At 33.9% G+C, this 13,062-nt stretch overlaps 1 protein-coding gene across 2 annotated transcripts in view; it reads right to left on the reverse strand.

The window, feature by feature from the left end:
• The window catches only part of GRM7 (glutamate metabotropic receptor 7), a 375,698-nt gene that overhangs the window by 51,005 nt on the left and 311,631 nt on the right, over positions 1-13,062 (reverse strand). The window lies entirely within an intron of this gene.

Here is a 13,062-nt window from a genome sequence, read left to right on the forward strand (position 1 = left end):
GACCATATCATTCAACCTCTACATGAAAGAAATCCCTACTATAACATGTCCTACAAATTGTCAACCAGCCTCTGCTTGAAGTCCTCCAAAGAGAGAGAACCGACTAACTCTTGAAGTGGTCGATTTCATTTTTATGAATGGACCATGCTTATTTTATGATTATTTTGCCCACGATTCTCTTAAACTATCCTGTGTGGCCACAAAAGCACACAGAGATAGGAAAAATAAATAAATAAATATCCCTTTAAACTGAGGATCATGAGATAAAATAATCACAGTAAAGTTTTGCATGACTTCATTAATTTTAGTAGATATGAATATACACATTAGGATGTGTGGGACCCAGCCTATGGATTTCTCTAGTAGAATGCAAAGGTTGATTTCATGAAATAATTATGTAGGCACATTTTTGGACAAAATCTAGATAAACATGCATGAAAAGGTCCTTCAATAAAGCAAAGCAATCAGCTACAGATATTTTCTGCCATACCAGTCTTCTGGACATTTTCTTAAGGGGCATATTTGAAACAATTCATCACCATTACATTAAGCAGGTACATATGATTTACCAGAGAAGCGGAAACTGACATTTAGGTTTATATAAATGGTTAAAAATCACAGAAAATAGATTATTGTGTGAATGTTCATCAGTGTACTGAATGAAAAATGTCCATCAGTACAGTGAATGAAAAATCCATTGGCCATGCACCAGAATGAAGCATTTAAAACAGTTTAAAGAATACATTTTATGTAATATAACGAAATTTCTTTAAAAATACTCACTTATGGCAGAACGAAGCTTTGAAAACATGTTCCATTTTTAAAAAATAATTGAACACTAAGAAGTGATTGTAGGCAAGCCACAATATGACATCAATCATGCTAAGACAGTTTTGTATGGACAACTCAAGCATATGGATCATGTGTCGTGGAAACTGGGTGAAACCTAAGCACCGTTTAGTAGTTTCATAGTTGGTTTATTTTGGACCTGGACAGAAATATAGCAGGTCCAATGAGGCAACTTACACTCTGCATAAGCTGATTAAATTTGAATACTGAGAAGACAAAAGATCAAAGAAACCTTATTTCTCCATTGATATTGTAATTTGTGCATATTCTAAGTTCTGCCAGAGAGAATGGACACCTCAGTTAAATAGTTTGACATAATCAAAGTTTATTTTAGCTCAAAATCACAATATAACTGGTAAAACAAATCAAATGAAAATATTATAGGATGTAAATTACTGTCTTCTTCCAGAATTCCTAGAAGAAAGGAAAATAGAGGAACAATTAATGAGACAAAAAAGTCAATGACATAGCCTAGTAATATTAGAGGTTGAAATATAGTTTGAGTAAGTAGAGATTTGATAAAATTATTAGAATGTATTCTTTCATATAGTATTTGAGCAAATTAACATTGCTGAGTCTCATATTCTTCATTTGTAAAATTGAGATACTTGTATTACTGATGTCACAGACTTGTTTTCACAAATGTACTTTGGAAACTTTGAAATAGTATAGAACTTGCAGGTGTCATTTTTTTTTTGTTAAAAGCATCCAGGATGGTGATGTTAAAGCCCAAATATGCAATGTTTATCATACTTGCTGCTAAAATATTTTTATCATAAATCATTTTGCTGATAATTTCCATTTTTCATCTATTTGTTTTCCTCCTGTCAGTTTTATCATTAAATGTCTTCAATAAGACTTTGCCTCATTGGATCTCCTGCCATGTTTTCTTCGGTTGCTTTTCTTGCTTTTTCACAAAACAACCCAGAACGTGTTCTTCTACCATCCTTATGCATAAGCTTTTACAAAAAAATTTATAAAAGTGATGGCCATTATACTCCTTTTGTTAAATACGTCAAGTCTTTACTGGTTAAGATGAGTTTTAGGCTCTTTGGGTCTCCATGGGGTGATGATTGATTTCCTTTTGTTAATTCTCTGTGACACTGGTATTGACATCTTTTCTTAAATCTATTGATCATTTATCAACATCCATGACTATTTAAACAGGAAAGGTCAGAGATGCCTTGCTTTCACACCACATAGCTTTACTGTTATTCTTTATTTTTGTGTTTGATTTAAGAAGTTAGTGCTCTGACTATACAAAGACAATCGATTCAGAAATATCTCCCACTTCAGTTGTCAAAATAATCAATTTCATTTATTTTTTGTGATATAATTCCATGCTCACCATGGCCAGCACCTTCTAATTCTTTTTCTGAAAGAAACTATTCATGAAGTGTGGCTTCTAGGCAGTCCACAAATATTTGGTTTCTCTCATTCTGTAGCACTCAATGCTATTTTCAAAATCATTTTTCTCCATTATTACTTATGGTCTTTTTGATATCAAAGTTATGAAGAGTCCAAGTGAATGTTAATTTAATTGTTTGAGTTTGTAAAGTTCTCTTTACCCTTTCTCTACCATCCTTTGCAACAGATACTGCCAGTTAAATTACTTTCATGGTGTTCTTTTTATGCAAATACTTATGATGACTGCCATATGAAATCATTAACTGTCCCTGGAAATGATGTTTCTTTTGGCATTCACATATACAAAAAAAAATCCAACTCCTTGCTTTGACTTTCAAAGTAAAATCTTACTCACGAAAGGCTGTGAACTATTTTCCTAGTGGACTTGAGATGCATGATAAAATTAACTCTCTCAATTTCTTAATTTGCTTTTCCAACAAGAACTTGTGCATCTATCACCTTCTCATCTTTTGTCTCGTGTGCTTATACTGAGAAAGTCTATATTGATACAATTCAGGTGACATAGAACTATATTCAGTTTCTGGTCACCGGACAAAGAATTTACAATTTAGGGTACCATGAAATAAGGAAATGTTTACTGATGGTCTAAAACTGTGTTACTTTTAACACTCTCTGCCTCCTTTTCTGCTACTCTGCAACTGCAATTATCAACACAGAAGGCAAAGTGTATACATCAGCCTAAGGGCCATTTTATATTTTACTTTTTTCTTTTTTGGTTGTCATGACCAATGAATTCATCACCAAGTGGTCACCCTAATGGTTTTGTAGTATAAATTTCCAGATTACGTGTTACATTGGTTTAGTCTTTGAGAAAGCAAGGTTGTAGCTATACCTCTAAAAGGCATCAAAATAGAATCTCATTGAAGAAAATCGATGTGAAAAATAATGGCCCTTTGTTTCAGGGAGAAGATTGATCATTAAAACACCTTTATAAGGTCCTAAATACAACTTACGTAAGATATACTATCATCACCATAACAAACAATTTTAGCAAATGCATGTTTCCTTCTTTTATTCTTCTCTTGGTAATTATAATCAGAAGGTCATTGAATAAAATTGTGTCTAATGTTAAATCTTTGCAGTTATCTTTTATTATTTTAACATAAAAATGGGAGACACTAGAAAAAGTCTATGGTTTTCTTTTGCTCTAATTGATTAAATATATTTTAATTTAATCAACAAACACATAAGAATCATGTATTCAATTCACTGTTATTGAAAATGTGGTCTTCTATAAAATATCATTTGAGAAAGCCTTCCAGTTCCCTTGTAATATTTCTAAAGCATGGCTTCAATGTGGGTGTAGATTATTCTCATAAGTATTTGTAGGAATGGGATATTATACATGTGGGTACTAATTATTGAGGTTTTCTTAATTATATCTTTAGAAATTATACTAATTGTAATTGTTTATGTGTTTTTCTCTTCTTTCAGATATTTGGAGAATCAGTATCTCAACATCCTTACATTTTATTTGGCTATAGCATGTATCTCTTCTTTGTATAGTCGGGCTAATATTTGTTTTCTTGACTGTAATTTCTACTTTCTCTTGTATATGAGACCTTCCAGGATCCTTATGTTTGATTTAGTGGCCCTTTTCTACTCAGATTTGACACTATTAATCTAAACCAATGTTGTCCTTGACTGCCATGTCTCTTAATTTAGTCCAAAGTTCAGCTATTGGCTAAAAAAATTTCTGTGGTCATCTAGGTCTGGCAATTGATTTTCACTGATTATCCATCTATCAGAAATGGTGATAGCCTGTGTTGATGTTTGTTCTTTTACCTGTTTATCATTTAAGGCTCCTCCAAAGTTCATTTATTTATGTACCATATCTTCTTCTCTTTTTGCATCTTTAGTTTGGCTTTGACTTTTAATCTGTGCTCTAACAATTAGATGGACTCACTGTGTACAGAACATTATTTTGGTACTAACTCCCATAATGTTTAGGACAACTAACCATTTCCTGTGTCTTAAGATATAATAAGTTTGACTTTTTGTGATGTTATTTAGTCTTTATCATATCTTGTGTTTCCTGACTCTTTTTGAAGACAGTGTTAATAATGTATAGTAATTAGGCTGCCGTGTATAAGCATCTGATCTCTTTGTTTCTTACTCCTGCAATGTTTCCGAGATATTTTTTGTTGTTCATTCCATGTCAGTTTTTATACTAAAATCACCAAGTTGTAATGGATATTTCAGGTCATTTGGGGTCTGGCTGAATTTTTTATCAGGTTTTGTAGCTCCATATCATTTGCCACAGACGTTTGCTTGTAACTTACAATTTTATTCATGGTAGTGTTTTTGCAAATGCTTATGAAAACTTCAAATCAAGATGACCAAGTGTCCCATGAAATGACTTTTCTTGTTGCTTTTGGATGCCTGATGAAACCAGTCTTTCTTTTCCTCTCCAAGTGGAACTATTATTCATAAGTTCTTTTGGCTTTCTTTTATTTATACTGAAAATATAAATTTAATACTGTATCTCCTCACTGGTAACTGAACAAAGAGCTCAAATTTATTGCATTAATAATTAGGTTAAAAATGTACAGTCAGTCTATGAGCATTTATTATTGTTGTTACTGTTATTGTTGCTACCACCACTTATTTATCCTTTTGACATAAATTCGTGAGAGTTTTTAATTATGGGGAGGAAGAAACTTTCTTATTTCTGCCACCCATCCCAGAATGAATCCAGAATCAATCAAGTTTCTCGGGAATCCCTCTAGACCATTTTTATCTAGACCTCAATCTACAAAGCTGTTCATTAATTCACAGGCCACATTTGGGGGTGGGGGAGGAAGCCAATTTTCCACTTTAAGCTGTCATTTTATCTCTTCTAAGTGTCAACTCTGATCATCCCAGGAGATCTTGTAACATTTCTTCTACTTTCTATTCACTCAAAGCAAACGATGCTCCCATAATAGGAAGCCACTTTTGGCATGAGCTGCCCAAAGAATATCCTTTGACCTCTCAGATGGATATATTCACTTTGTTCAGAACTGCCTTATTGCACTAGACATCTCTAATTAATTACACGTGGCCACAGGGGCTGAAACCTTGTTTGGTGTAGACTTCACTTCCCAGTACTTACTAAAGGTGGAGGAGATGTACCCTTTGACAGTAACCTGACTTTCCATCCAGAGCTGATCCTCATGGGGGTGCATTCAACCTGAACAGAAACAACAGCTCATGTCACTGGCTGGACTTTGATAAACCAGGGGGAAATTAAAATGCAAATTGAATCTGCAAATGGAACAAAAAATGAGGGAAAGAAGAATTAAGTTCTTAGAACAAAAACATGGCACTTTCCTGATAAGCCAAGGAGGCCAGCTTAATCAAATTTTCAGCTGACACAGGTAGTAATGACCCTGGTGACTCATGTCTTTGCTGCATTTTGCTGAGACAGAGCTGGAGAAAGTAGGAGGAGGTGTTGAGACTGTATCAGGAATTATCTCTCTTTCATGTTATTGTCCACAAGAATTGCCTTTCAGTATCAGCCAGATCTTCTTATGAGTTTAATTTTCTTTGGCTTTGCTCCCATGCCAAAGAGCATCATCTTGTGTTTAGCTGTGATGCTCATAGCTGTCTATGCATCTGAACATCTATGGTTTGAACGCTTGGGGGAGGGGAATGGCAGCAAAGCTACCACTTGCAGCAAGTCGTCAGAGTTCGATGTAACCTACAAACCTGGAAAGGGAAACTAGGCTCCTAATTGTGGATAGGGATAGTGCTTCCCCCAAGAGAAAAGATTAGTGGGAATGTGTCCCCAGAATGTGCTGGTTCTTGCCCTATGCATGTCTATCCTCCCAGTTTGGGGTGCTATGGGTAGGATATGATAGCCTGAGTAAGACAGACCTCGGTCTACATCGTGCCTCTGACATTTAATACTTATTTGACCATGGACAAGTTACTTAACCTGAAGTTTCTTCATCTGTAAAGTGGGCATAATAACACATGAAATACCTTTCTTAAAGGGTTGTTATGGTGATCCAAAGAGTTCATATTTTACAAAATGCTTTACATATTATAGCAAGGTAAGCTCTGTTAACCTCCTTGAGGACAGAGACTGTTCTGTTTTTGTCTTTTTGTTCCCAGAAACTAATCCAGTGCCTTACACAAAGTAGGCTCAGAATAGAATAAATGCTTGTAACTCACAGATGTTGCAAATGTGTAAATCCTGAAGCAATTAATGTCATTCAATTCAATTAACAGCCATTTATTCAGTGCCTACTAGGTGCCAGGTACTGCAAGGGGACTGAGCTTATGATTTCATTGGCATAACAAACTCTGAAGAGAAGAAACTCCTTTCACCAATGCAGATCAGCCACCTTCTCAGCAATTTATGATCCCAGAATGTTGCCTGGGGACACTAAGAGGTTCAGTGACTTGCTCAGCATCACAGAACTAGTATGTATTAGAGATAACAGCAGTGGAACTTGCTCCTTCATCTTCCTGGTCCCCATCCAGTCCTTAATCCACTATGCCATATGCTGCTTTTCAGCTTCTAAGGGTACAAAGACAAAAACGGAACAATTCCTGCCCTCAAGGTACTTAGATTCTTTAAGGGAACACAGACAAACAGGCGTGCATACAGATAAGTAAATATAAAATGCAATTAAGGCAAATACTTAATTTATTACTTTTTAAATTAATAAATTAATTAAATACTAATTAATACTTAATCTGAGGTCAGGAAAGCACTGATAATTAAGAGTGATCAAGAAAGTCTCATGTAGGGGTGGCTAGGTGGCTCAATGAATAGAGCACCAGCCCTGGAGTCAGGAGGACCTGGGTTCGGATCCAGCCTCAGACACTTGGACGGGTATACCATTCACGTATGCAGCAAAAGAAAGAATCCTGGTTTTAGAGCTAGAAGGTGATTGACAGGTCATCTAGTCCAAGCCCCTCTTTTGACAGATGAGTAATCTGAAACTCAGAGATGCTAAGTGACTTGTCCATAAAGAACCATCTGAATCCAAATCTCCTGGACTCAAAGTTCTGCTCTCTATCCACTATTCCACACAGAATCGCCAATAATCTTTGTACTGGTGAATTTTGACATCTCTTACAAGTATTATTTCAATTGGAATTAGTTGGTTATTATGAGGAAACTCAGAATAAACTGACCTATTTTTTCCAGCCAATTGTTTCTTCAGAATGAAAGATTAGCTCCCCAACTAAATTGGGTATTATTTGGATTAGGGAGACCAAAGGTTTTATTTTTTGGTTTTGGGTTGTTTTGTTTCCCTGAGAGAATGAGTTTGGTTCTTTAACTGATGTGATTTGTGTATTCAATACCCCAAAAGTCAAACCATGTCTATTTCTGCAATGATTAATTGAATCTTTGTGCTGCCCTTAATATCACTCTAAGAAAACTTTAGAAAGAGTATTTCTCCTTAAAAGGCTGTCAAGTATGTATCCAACCTTCAGGTCCCTGTCTGACTTTATCACATAAATAAATCAGGCAGAATGAGACTAAAAGTCCTATTACTGGCCTGCTGAGTGACTGATGACCATCTTACTTTTACCAAATAAATAGATTCTAAAACTGTAGAAATCTAAGATTGGAGGACAAATAGATGTAGGAAGGTGGAGTAGCAAAAGAAATTAGCACTGATTTTATTTTTCTCACAGTGTTGTTATGATGAATACATTTTGAAACCTTTAAAAATACAATGATAAAATTAAAAACTCGACATATATTTTTGATTAATTACAAGGCACTATACATACTATACATATCTTTTGTCATTGTAACCACATAACAATGCTGTGAGGTAGGTAATTAAGATATTATTTCCAATTTTCAGGATGAAGAAACTGAGACTCAGACAGATTAGTTTTGGTCACCTGGTTAGGGAAAGATTGAATTTGAGCTTACATCTTCATGATCTCAAGACCAGCATGTAGTCCACTGAGCTGTACTGCCTGTTTTTATTTTTTTAATTTGTTTTTTGGTATGATGTTGTTGTTGTTATGATATGATATGGTGATGATGATTTAGAGCCTAAGTGACCATTTCATAGTCATTCGATAGAAGAAATTCCTGAATTTGGTGAGAAGTTGGATTAGACAACTTCTTGGGTCATTTTTACCTTTAAAATTCTTTGACTGAAGAAAGTAAGGGAAAGAATAACCCAATAAAAAAAAAAAGAAACTCATCACATAGAGACTTAGAAATGTATTTGAGCAAATAGGCACTAAAATTTAACAGTTTCACTAGGCTAAATTTCTTTCATATCATTTCTTTAGACAGATAAATTTCTCTCTCAATATCTCAAGATATTCTTTCTTGAAACTCATTTATGATGAAGATGGAGAAAACTTACATACTGATAATAATCAATTTTATCAAATTATATGTAATATAATATTTAATATATTTATAATTTAATAGGAGACATTCATAACACTTACAAAATTTTGGATTTCCACTTCATCCTGTTCTCTTTCCACAGTTTTGGTTAGAGTTCAGCTAAATCATGCATTGATGAGATCGGTTCACACCCTTGAAAATCTGGACATGCCCTAGATTACGCTGAAATAGGGCCGAGATATAAAGATAATTTGAAACTAATCTTATACTTGAGAGAGAAAAAAATGAAAGAATACAAAGAGATTATAAAAAGGGAGAAGATTACCTCTGAATCCTTGAGAATAGATAATTAAAAATGTTTCCAAGTTCCACTGTACGACAGAAGATCTGCAAAGTTGAGTAATGTCTTTAGTAGGCAGAAACAAAATAGGGATAACATTTCTTCATCATCGAGAAGATATTTCCATAGATGTTAGAAGAAAAATGTCAAAAGAATAAATGGATCTTTTAGAAGACACTTGTTTAAGAATGAAATGATTGTCATGGATTAAAAGTCATTAAACTCTGCTTCTTTTTAAAGGAAATATATGCAACAATGATAAAATCACACAATTAGATATTAGTAGAGAATGCAGCCATTTAAATGTGAGGGTGACACCATTCTGCAGTTGGAATCAATGCAGAATCATTCTATGCAATTTAAAAGAAAAATATTATAAATTTTATACTACTCCCCATGAGGATTTAGTCCATTTGATACCTGTTTAAAGGGTGTGAATAAATCATACTCTCATCATATTTGTCTAGGCAGTCTGCAATATACTTGAATGATATTTTATTGATTTTCTAACACTAAATATTATATTAGAAAAGAAGCACCAAATTAGATATTTTTAAAGTCTGATAATAGGATTGTCTTTTACAAATTAATTTTATAACCCACTATGGATGACAGTTTTTTTTCCCCCTTCTTATATAAAACTACCTCACTGGATTGCTAATCTTAATCATTAGAGGGAATATCTACATCTATGAGATGAGAGGTCTATTTGATTATTGAATGCGCTTAAACTATTAGACTTCAACCAATACTTTGAATGCTCATTCTTAGCAAAAAGAGACAAAGTATATATGAGTAAGCCACCAAATCTCCCAGGGACTCTGATCTCTCAACTCTAAAAAATGCATGGCTTGGTATGGAGGGCCTCTGAGATCTCTTCCACATCTAGATATGCAATTTAATGATGCAAATAAAGGAAGCGATTATATGAGGGGAATTCTTACTTTTACTTAATGGAATATTTAGAAGAGTCTATTCATCTAAGCCAGAAGATACAGACTATTTAAATGGACTTTTAGGTACTTTTTACTATTTACATATCTAGGTTTTTTAAAAAGAAGAGTGGTAAGAAACATATCCTGAAAGAAATTTTAACTCACTGAGTAAAAATATACTTGAATAAATAAGTTGACTTGAATTTTGGTGGATTATATGATATCATAAAGCAAGATACAAGCCTAGATGGCTTGCCCTATACCTCTTACATGGAAAGGAAGCACTCAGGAATTATGTCAGCATTTAATTATAACTGCATTCATACTCAAAGCATAAGTATCTGGATATTATCAATTGGGACTAGGGAATTTCATTGGTACAGGGAACTCTTAGATGAAGAAATTAATTCTTCCTACTAATATATGAAAACCTGTTTTTTCAATCATAATCTTAGAGATCTATCTAGCACATGGGGAGGTTATGTGACTTTTTCAGGGTTATAAGCCAGTGTGTATCAAAGGCAGGATTTGAATTCAGGTTTTCCTGGCTCTGAGAATGGCTCTTTATCCATGATGCCAAGATATCTCTCATGATTAATATTGTGGAATGAACTCAATGGATTGAATTTATTCTAAATGAGAATGGAATTTATTGGCTAATTAACTGAACTAACTAAAACTGGCCATTAGTTTTGACAATCTAGAAACCATTCAAAATAGGCTCTATTCCCACTTATGTTTAAAAATGATGTACACATATATTTAGATGGTATGATAATTGATTCAAAGATTTACAATTTTCTTAGTATCATGTTCTCTTCCCACAAAGACCAAAACCCTTCTTTTCATAGGTATGTTTTCTGAGTTCAGTCTTTAAAATCAACAGTGGCATGAACATATAGTAAGCTAAATGGAATTTTTAATGGCTGATTTAAATAAAAATAAATCTACCATTTTCCTCTTTCATGAATTATCATACTATGGCCAATCATTGGACAATGTACTTCTCCAAATGTAGCAAGTCTGGTCTTGGACAACAGAAATACACTTTGTCACTGGGCTTATGTTTAGAGCTTTCATACTATGACAGAACAATGAAAAGTAAATATTTCTGAAGGATCTATTTTTGAAATTAACAATGAAAGGTGTCAAAGTTCCATAAAATGATCTTAGGAAACTTTTTATAAAATGAGAAACAGAGTTTGTTTTGTGTCTAAATGGTGCAATCTACAATTTCTTTCTTGATGATTGATATAAAATATTTTAGTCTTTTCCCTTAAAACCAAAAACCATCAACTAGCAGTAGAGCTAAATAGAATTTTTAATGGCTTAAGAATATATCTATCATTTTTACCCAAGGAAAAAAAATCCTTCTCATTTATTTTCCAGCAGCTTCTTGTAAGAGAACGATTAAAGTGATGAATGCCAGTGTTTTGACAAGCACTTGTTCTGAAAAAAAAAATTTTTTTTAATCTCTCTGGACTTACTGGGTGAGAATGGGGAGGTTGTGGAAGAAATGCCCTATTTAAAAACTGGGACAGAGAATTATCATATGAAACAATGAAATAACTTATAAGAGCAATAAAACAGAAATTAAGAGTAGAATTTATGTGACATCAATAAGAAACAATTCTTCCTTGTCAGAATTACCCTCTTATTATAAAAGCACTAAATGAAAAATCATGAATATGTTGAAAATGTATTTGTATTTAGAATAACATTGAAAATAATGATGCAAAGGTAGGTACTTTCCAATGTTGGCTTCTATACAATCTGAATGGGAGACAACATCTATTGACCAATAAGATTGTATGTTTTTTCCCTACTCTTTCTCATTTTCTAATTTTTCTAATCTCCCCCTTGATATCTTTCAATCTATTCTTCAATTGTGATAATTGATGTTAGAGTAAAATTGAATGGATCCTTTCCTGGGAATCTCAAAAAAGATTTTACAATTCCTTCTTCCCCTTCACCCAACATTTCTTAAGTTCCCCACAGACTGGAAAATCCTGATTACAGTTAATGCAGGAGACATTTTATTCCTTTCTAATTTTGCTTGAAATGGTTGAAAGAGGAAGCACATATTTCTAAGTCTTCTGTATGTAGAAAGATTTCCACAATTATACAGAAATCATGTACAGATCATTGATTAAGCACTATATTCCATGGCAGTCTATTCAAACATTAAATTCACGCTGTGCATGTTGTTCTTTAATATTTTTTTTGATTACTTTGGAAAGCTCATTTAACCATTCCTCTGGTACCCTCGTTTACCTTGTCTTGAAGACCAATTTTAGATCACAGCAATCTTCCCACCTTCTTTCCTGAAAATAGCTTAAATGTTGGTTTTATGTTTTCCTGAGCCATGAATTTTTATCAGAAAGTTAGAATGAAAAAAAATATCCTCATAACAATGAACAGACTAAGGAAAATTTTTGTGCCTTTCTTATGCTGCAAAGAAACAAGCAAAACACTTAGGTCTTAGAATTCCAAACTATTAACTTATTCTTATGAACTTCTCTTATAAAGATAAACAAAACTCCAGATTTTTTTGACGTTTAATTACAAAATATATGCTTTTCCCACCAAGGAATCACAATTTTTTACAGTAAGGCCACAGGAGTACATTTTTAATAAAAAGCTACAAATGGTGAGAACTATTTGACTCATTTAACCCATGTAGACACAGTTCCTAGTAGCCCATTTATTGGTTCATTCAGTTACAGAAATGGACAACACATTTGACTCCCTATTCTTTGGTGGGTGGTTGGGTGGAGAGTGGTCAAGTATGTGCATATATGTTCTCAGTTGACCACAGCAGGTACCAATGAAGAATTAAAAAAAAAGAGAAGGGCAGTAAAGATAACCTCTGGATACATGGTCCTGGAAATCACAATTTTTTTTTTCTTTTTGATAAGGACTAGGTCTACTTATCTTGCCCTTGCTAGAAGAAGTTCACAGATTGAGCACACCTCCTGATCAGCAAGGGGGTTTGGACTTTCTCTGTTTCCCATCAAATCCAGTTTGACCCTTTTCAGATAACTTGGTACCCCATCCCAGGGATTAACCAAAGCAATACTCAGACCAAGTGCAAGACACTTGACTAGCTCAGTCCTCTGCAGCTCAGATCTCCCAAGCTCAAGTAAGCCCCCAGGCTACAAATCCCCAGCAGCCAGAATTAAAAGCAGGCA

Source organism: Petaurus breviceps, unplaced genomic scaffold, assembly GCF_028583685.1.
Source record: "Petaurus breviceps papuanus isolate PSGF00001 unplaced genomic scaffold, PetGlider_PUasm1.0 174, whole genome shotgun sequence".
NCBI lineage: Eukaryota > Metazoa > Chordata > Mammalia > Diprotodontia > Petauridae > Petaurus > Petaurus breviceps.